The sequence below is a fragment of the Protomyctophum parallelum genome, assembly GCF_964188405.1.
Source record: "Protomyctophum parallelum genome assembly, chromosome: 14".
Classification (NCBI taxonomy): domain Eukaryota; kingdom Metazoa; phylum Chordata; class Actinopteri; order Myctophiformes; family Myctophidae; genus Protomyctophum; species Protomyctophum parallelum.
Window position 1 is genome coordinate 28,438,056 of NC_139709.1, and position 9,358 is coordinate 28,447,413.

The window sequence follows — 9,358 nt, forward strand, 5'->3', positions numbered from 1 at the left end:
GACAACGTACTTATCTTATTACTGGTACTCACAATAGGACGTCCCCTTCTTCTTCTCTCCTCTTGATCTTCTACAGTCTCCACTGGTGGGATGCTGTCCTCATTCTCATCCTCATCCTCTATCACGAACAACTTAAATAAGATAAAGAATGTACACCGTGGACAACACGGAACAGACAGAGCGGCGGGTGGCGAGCGTCGAGGAGTGGAGCTCAGACACCAAACAATGAATGAGTTCACTACTACAAGACCAGGAGAGATTGCAAGAGAAGGTATTGGACTTAGAAACGAGGTCTCGACGGCAGACCCTGCGTTTATACAATGTAGCAGAGGACAGCGAGGGGAATAACATGATGGGGTTCATAAATAACTTTATCAAAACTGAGTTAGCACTGGACATTGACCTGGGCATACAGCGCTGCCACAGATCCCTCATTCCCAAGCCACCGCCGACCGCCACCCCCCGCTCAATCATCATGTGCTTTCTGGAGGACAAGACCAAAGAGCTGGTACGTTATACAGCATGGAAGAAAAAGACTGTCCTACTGAATGGCAAAAGAGTGTATTTTGATAATGACTACCCTCAAGAAATACAGAAGAAGAGAGCCGCGTATGCCCCGAACCGCTTGCTCCTTAAAAAGAAAGGAATTGCCTTCCACACCCCCCCCCTTAACAAAACTACGTGTGTTCTATGATGGGGCTGGTCGCCCCGTGGGAACCAGCACCACTTACAACAGCATGGAGGAAGCAAGAGAGGATTTGAAGAAGAGAGGGATCATGAGCACCGAGGAAGAGGAAAAGCTTCGACCCACTACTACCTCCACCCCTACCCCTACCACCGCATATAACCTGGCGAAGCTGAGGAAATCATCCTGGGTGGAGGCGGGGAAAAGGACACCACTTAACCGAGACGCACTACGAAGGGCAACAGGAATTCCGCCGCACTGCAACTCCCTCACCCCCAAACCCTCCACCACCACCAGATGACGACATCACCGTAACTCATAAAGCTGATTAATCTACGATGGTGAAGCATGGGAGGTATCTTTGATCTCAGAATAGGATATAAGACCTGAAAAATGTTCACATTTGTTTTTTATATTTTATTTTCATAATAGCCTACTACCTTTGTTTGGACATATACTGGACTGAATACTAAATACCTGTCTGATAGGTTGTTTTATACTCAGATATTCAATGTTAATACAGACCTGCTGTCTGGGAGGCCAAGCTGGGGCTCGACAGATGTCATATCACTGTACACTAGTTTCTGCTTTTTTAGCAGACAGTTAGTGTTGGAAGGGCCTCCTGTGACCCAGGGGATTGATTACCTTTCCACTCATGAGGTATTGCTTTATGAAAGAAACCTCGAGCTGGAAGTCCTGTCTTTGTTTATATGTTTTTATTTCTTAATTCAAAGCTTTATATTAATGTATATAATGACGAGAAGTTAAAGCTGCCTTGGGTTCACAATGACAATATTTGTACATCATAGGATAGCACAGGTTATAATGAGACGAGGATTAGACTCAATGTTAACGGACTACAGAACCCAATTAAGATAAGTAAATTGATAATTGATAGAGAAAACCAATAATAAAAAAATCATACAAATACTGTTAGAAACGGATACTATACACAGTAATGGATATTTGATGAATGACCCTTGGATGTATATGTGTTACGGCTCACTCCTCCTCACCTTCACATGCAAGCACGGCTTAGCCACTCCCCCCTCACTGACTACTCCTTGGCTCTACTCAGCACACCTGCTCTCCTGCACCAATCCTCTGCACCTGTCTTCCATCCTGCAATCAAGCACTGCCTCTACAAGAACCCAGTCTGCCCCTCATTCCTCGCCAGAGCTTCTCGTGTCAACACGTATGGTAAAGTACAGCTCAAGCATTAGTGTTGTTAAACTAAGTTATAGAGCTAGTTACAGTTTAGCCTTACATAGCTGTTCAACTTTGAAATTATGTGCATTCTGAATGTTAACAATTGAAATGTAACAATTATATTGTACTGTGATGCCCGAGAGAACCTGCTTACTCTAAAAAAAAAAAGAAAAGAATAAAAAAAAAAAAAATTGTAACAGCTATCTGGGCAGACCTCTAGACACCACAACACACTGTAGGCTATGCTTAATGCACACAAGTGCCATGCACAACATCCCTGGCTGCCATTTGGCCCCATGACGTCACTCAATCCAGTGATGCACCCTTTTTTTTAGATTAAACCCATTGTTTAATACCTGCAGTAATCAACCTTATTAATTTAAAAAGAAAAACGTCATGTTTCTAATTTGCCTTTCTCAATGACCAACTCATGAGTTGTTGCCTCCTCAATGTTGACCATCAGAGCTCTCACCCATGTGGGAAAGAGATCCACCTTGGTTCCCGGTCGCTGCCCGCACAGAATACAAAACTCTGATGCTGGCATTCAAAGCAACCAAAGGTATGGCTCCCCCATATCTTGCAAGTATGATCGAACCCTACAAACCCTCGCGCGCACTCAGATCAGCCAACGCAGGGAAGCTGGAAGTACCCTCACTAAAAACGCTGGGACAACGCTCCACACGTCCCAAACTCTTCTCCCTTCTGGCTCCAAAACTGTGGAATGCACTTCCCATTGCAGTCAGAACTGCAGCATCACTCCCAATCTTCTGCCGTAGTCTGAAAACCCACCTTTTCAGACTCCATCATGGCCCATAGCACTTAGATATGCCTTAGATAGCATTTCTGTAGACTTAGATAGCATTTGATACAGACTTATAGCATGTTATGTAGACCGCACTATAATTGCATAGTCATAGCACGTCATAGTACATATGTATAGCATAGTAGTATAGATGTATAGCTTCATTATATAGATATTCCACTGTTACTTTCTTAGCTTACGCATGTTTCTTGATAAATGTTTTTATGTGATCTATTCCCATGCTTTTTTTGTTCTTGCTTAATGTAAGTCGCTCTGGATTAAGAGCGTCTGCTAAATGCCTAAATTGTAAAATGTAATTGTAGGGTTGAAAACATTGATGAGAAATCCAGGTCAAGAAAAGTTATACAGAAGCCTTGATTTCTTATTCTAAAACATCTAATATAATTACTGGTACTCACCTTTTTGCGTCTCTTCTTGACAGGAGGCCTCTGGTCTTCAAAGTCACTGTCCTCTTGGCCTTCTGCTGTCTCCACTGCAACCCTGTCCTGTTGGCCTTCTGCTGTGTCCACTGCAACCCTGGCCTGTTGGTCATCTGCTGTGTCCACTGCAAAGCTGGCCTGTTGGTCATCTGCTGTGTCCACTGGGATGCTGTCCTCATCTCCTGTTGTCTCCACTGGGATGCTGTCCTCTTCTCCTGTTGTCTCCACTGGGATGCTGTCCTCTTCTCCTGTTGTCTCCACTGAGATGCTGTCCTCTTCTCCTGTTGTCTCCACTGGGATGCTGTCCTCTTCTCCTGTTGTCTCCACTGGGATGCTGTCCTCTTCTCTGTCTGCTGTCTCCACTGGGATGCTGTCCTCTTCTCCTGTTGTCTCCACTGGGATGCTGTCCTCTTCTCCTGTTGTCTCCACTGGGATGCTGTCCTCTTCTCTGTCTGCTGTCTCCACTGGGATGCTGTCCTCTTCTCCTGTTGTCTCCACTGAGATGCTGTCCTCTTCTCCTGTTGTCTCCACTGAGATGCTGTCCTCTTCTCCTGTTGTCTCCACTGGGATGCTGTCCTCTTCTCCTGTTGTCTCCACTGGGATGCTGTCCTCTTCTCCTGTTGTCTCCACTGGGATGCTGTCCTCTTCTCCTGTTGTCTCCACTGGGATGCTGTCCTCTTCTCCTGTTGTCTCCACTGGGATGCTGTCCTCTTCTCCTGTTGTCTCCACTAGGATGCTGTCCTCTTCTCCTGTTGTCTCCACTGGGATGCTGTCCTCTTCTCCTGTTGTCTCCACTAGGATGCTGTCCTCATCTCTGTCTGTTGTCTCCACTGGGATGCTGTCCTCTTCTCCTGTTGTCTCCACTGGGATGCTGTCCTCTTCTCCTGTTGTCTCCACTAGGATGCTGTCCTCTTCTCCTGTTGTCTCCACTGAGATGCTGTCCTCTTCTCCTGTTGTCTCCACTGGGATGCTGTCCTCTTCTCCTGTTGTCTCCACTGGGATGCTGTCCTCTTCTCCTGTTGTCTCCACTAGGATGCTGTCCTCTTCTCCTGTTGTCTCCACTGGGATGCTGTCCTCTTCTCCTGTTGTCTCCACTGGGATGCTGTCCTCTTCTCCTGTTGTCTCCACTGGGGTGCTGTCCTCTTCTCCTGTTGTCTCCACTGGGATGCTGTCCTCTTCTCCTGTTGTCTCCACTGGGATGCTGTCCTCTTCTCCTGTTGTCTCCACTGGGATGCTGTCCTCTTCTCCTGTTGTCTCCACTGGGATGCTGTCCTCTTCTCCTGTTGTCTCCACTGGGATGCTGTCCTCTTCTCTGTCTGCTGTCTCCACTGGGATGCTGTCCTCTTCTCTGTCTGCTGTCTCCACTGGGATGCTGTCCTCTTCTCCTGTTGTCTCCACTGAGATGCTGTCCTCTTCTCCTGTTGTCTCCACTGGGATGCTGTCCTCTTCTCCTGTTGTCTCCACTGGGATGCTGTCCTCTTCTCTGTCTGCTGTCTCCACTGGGATGCGGTCCTCTGCTCCTGCTGTCACCACTGGGATGCTGTCCTCTTGGCCATCTGCTGCGTCCTCCTGTTGGTATAGGCCTTATTAGAAATCAACTTTTTTTTAGGGGCGCTATAGCTCCTATGCACAGCGTTGTGCGTATGTCTGTCTGTATGAGCACGGAATGTGCTCATGCAGCTGAGCTGCATGATTTATGATGTATGTATGTAAGAGCACCCCTCACCTCACACAAGTGTGATTTTTTTATGTGGACACAGTCACACACACACACACACACACACACACACGCACGCAGTGAAAAGCACAACCCATATTGACCCAACCTGTCTCCAGTTTACAAACTTTAATAAGCATTCTCTATCAACCGGCCACATTCACTCAAATTAATCTCAATTGTTTTTTTTAGAAGTTAACTAATAAATGATACGTAGCATGCAGAGTTAGTTCAGTCAGATATACTCGAGGGATTTCATGCTGTGCTCAATTGGGCGCATACATATACTCAAATCAAGGGATTAATTTGCTGCATTACTATGTGGATGTATTCAGTGTGTGCAAGATCCACATGTCATTCGCTGATGTGGCAGTCAGCTGACCAATTGGGTGGGGTATTTAAGATCACTAGACTGCATGCTTCTTCCTGCCTTCCTTCTGTTTATGGTTCCTGTTTGCTCCCACCACCACCCCCCCAGCACCACGGCCACGGGTGGGCTCTGTTATTTATGTTCCCTGTGGGAAGTTGTTATTGTATATCAATCTCCCTCCCTTAATGTTCAATGATGGTGTTTAATGCCGAGCAGGGAGAAAAATGTAGCAGAGCTGAACGCCAAGACAAAATAATATTATGCACACTTGTATTCTCATTGTATAATAAATATCGGTTAAATCTATTTGTGCGTTTTCTGACGGAACTATTCATAATTTGAATATTTCAAGCTCGTGTAAGGAACATCATTTGTTCCAGTTCAGGCCTAGCACTAGAAGTATTAAAACTGTAGTGTAGAGTCGCGAGTATATGTCAAACTGCTGATTCATTTTTATTATAGCTGGTTTTATGTTGATATTGTGTTGGTGTTAGGCTGGAATTCTCTCCCTGTTAAGGGCCACTGTTGGAGTCAGAGTGAGGCAGTTTTGCCCTAGACACGGTCGGTGATGCACAGGACAGAGGAGGAAGGAAGGACTGACTTGGACTGGAGCAGAAAGCAAATGGACCCCATTGGAAAGGGATGTAAAAACCCTCATGCGTTGGAACTTAGTCTTGGATGGATCTAAATCTTACAGTGCTTTTAATGACTGCCCTGGACAGCACCGAAAGAGACCCCCCTGCCAACCTCCTATTGAATATTGAATTGATGCATGCCCTTTCCCGATGTTCCACTCACTGCCCTGCTGTTATTGCAGCGTGGTTTTCTGGACCCACTGAAAAATCGGCCATTCATTTTTCCCATAGAGATTTACAGAAATATTCACATCAATTATTCTAAGCCTACAATCAAGCCATCCAGGATCCTGGTGAGTCATGACCATAAAACCTTTGATTCTGTGAAAAAAATGAGTCGGTCCAGAAAAAGGCATAAAATAACATTGACTTTGGACTTAATTCTTGCCTCACTGTGCGGTTGTGGTGTGGTGTCTCTCAATTTTGGTCACATCTTAGAAGTAGAACTGAAGCCTTTGGCTTATTTGATTGTTCACACTACTGTGTATGACATGTACACCACAAAAACAATTAAAGTAATATAATAATAGGGACCCCCGACCCTAGACAAGCTCTAACATGGAATTGTAGACATTAGATTTAGTTTGATTCAAGCAGGAGTCTGTTATATTTTCAACTTACATTTGGCTGACCAATATCCATGATGTTATTTGTTGTCAACTGTCAAGGTAGATCGATTTTCAGTGCTCCTGAACCTTCAGTAACGACTTAAGTTAGATCAGGTGTGCAGGCCGTGCAGGCAGGTAAATTGGGCATTGCTAGGAGTGTGGGCCTATGTTAAATTAGATCAGCGGTGTCAGGTGTGCACGGGCACTGTCGGACAGGTAGAGGACAGGTCCCTCCTGTCTGCATGTGGACAGTGGACACTGACACCATTTCGGAGTTGCTGCGTCTGAAAACGTGTCTCTGCACGTCTGGTCTGCAGTGTCATTTCCTACACAGTATATGCTCCGCCGCCGTGCGAAGGTGTGTAGCCCAATACACACCGTCTGCGAACGCCGCGCGTCAAAACAGCCGCCTCCGTTATTGTCAATGAACCTCACACCGGCGGCGTCCGACGCGCGCTGACGCCTCGCCTGACGCTCTACACCACTGTTCTATTTTCGCGTCGCTGCGCACCCGGTGTGTGTTGGTGTTGGGCTTGTTGCGCACAGAGAGCTGCCGAGAACAACAGACCTCTAAACTCACAACGGTCACATCCTCGAGTCTCTGCGCGGAGTGCGCGCGATACCGTTGAACACACAAGGCCAGACTAGAGGTTGAATGAACAGAAACCAGTGCTCCCCAAAACAAAACAGGTTTGGCGTTGGGGATCTGTTGGGAATTCAATTGATTACATGAAACCGGCACCTGTGAGTGATTGATTGAATATGTTTGTAGAATGGATGTGTGCAGTGCAAGTTCAGTCAACCTTGCATGTTGCATTACATAGGCCTAATTGCAGTTATTGCACAACTAGGAAAGTCTATATCTACTGATACAAATCTTGTAGAATTAAAAAAAACTTGAATAGAAAACATTTGCAAATTTTGCTTTGCCGAATTGCCGGTAAATCACGACCTAGTTTTGGCCCAGAAGGGTATCCTTATCCTTTACTATACAGACATGACGTGAGTATATATAGGCCTAATCATGAATGACCCAGTTTATCTAGTGAGCCGTTGACCCCTTTCAGGGGGAGTACGTGTTGTTTGTGAAGATCACCCTATCATCTTTTACCTTGGATACCCTTCATTATTGCTTCATGGAAAACTAGCAGACTTCACATAACACTGACAGCAGCTGCATTGGTTCTTCAGAATCTTCACTACTGTGATGTTTCTTCAAATAATAATAATAAGGATAAAATTATATGTATGTTTTTGCAATGCCTTTCAGTTGAATTACGGTATGTATAGTGTTAAATGATAGTCATTAGGCCTACAGAATGATAAGCAGCAGTAGGCCTATGTTTAGAATTTATTTTGTGATTGGAAGCCTGTGAAGGTCTGGTCTGTATGGTCAGCCTTGACACAGTTTCAGAAAACACAAGAGATATGTTTATGCCAACTGTACCATATTTAGACAGTGTTCAAGGTCAATTTGCCAACATGACAAGGGCAACCACCCCCTCCCCCAGTGCTCCTGAAACCACTGAATATTATCACAGTGACTGCATACACATTTCAATTATTACTCTGATAAGAGTAAACCACTGAATATTATCACAGTGACTGCGTACACATTTCAATTATTACTCTGATAAGAGTAAACCACTGAATATTATCACAGTGACTGCATACACATTTCAATTATTACTCTGATAACAGTAGCCTACCTCAAACAACTATTGCCTGAAAAAGTGATATGCTGCTATACAGTGTACTCAATGGAATTCTGTACAGTATAGTCAGATCAGCAATATGAATGTATGAACTAAATACAAATGCATTGTAATAGCATTTATCACCTCGTAGATTTAACTTCAGGGCAGAGTCCTTGGCAGTAACACAGTAAATTGTTGTTTTGACGAAGAAAATCTCACTAAATTACCTTCAGAATCTATATGTGAAAATAATATCTTCAGAATGCTGAGTGCAGCAACCACTCTTAAAGATTGTCATAGTTAACAACAACCCTAAACCTATAGTCTCAATCAAAAAGCTCCACATTCAGAATAAATCATCATTTATAATTTGTCATATGACTATATGGCCCAGAATCCCATTCATTCATTCATTCATTCATTCGCTTGATAACTATTTTTCAACTGAAAACTTAGACAGATTGTGAAAAATCTTCATAGGTCTAATTTGGGTGAGCGACAGTTACATTTGCCAATATTAATAGAGGCTCTGTAATCTTGACTTATTTTGCCAAACTTTCCTCAAATTGACATAAAAACAAAATCATTATTCTCAATTTCACCTCAATGTTCTCTATACTGATTTGTATATTATTGGCATCTCCTCTCCTGCATATATTGTCATATTATTTTCATCATTGCCTAAATTATAAAGAAAGGGAATTTGCGTGTTGTTGCAGAGGTCTGCATCCATTGCAAATAACAGTCCTAACAGACTTGGTGAACTTGAAGGGGAAATGGTTGAGCAAGTCTGCCCCTTTGTTGACTCAACTGTAGACTGAGTGAACCCCTGGCAAGCTATACATCAACGCTGGGAAAACATTGGCCCCTAGTCCATGTTTGGAACATGGTGACATCCTGGTGCCGTGCGTAACTGCTGTGGAAATATACCCGGCGTAATAAACCTGTCATTGTTTGTGTGGGTGAAACACTGATGGTATATAATATAGTTGACACTAAGGCAAAGGGACACAAAATTATTGCATGCAGTCTATATAATGCATAATTTATGCTCCGTAACCAATGTACAATTGTGTTGCATACTGGAAATAGCAGATGTACAGTTAAGCTCACACGCATTGCATTGCTAGTGTCGAATTGTCCTTGAGCAAGACACTGAACCCCTAATTTCTCCCGATGTGCACGTGCAGTTTGG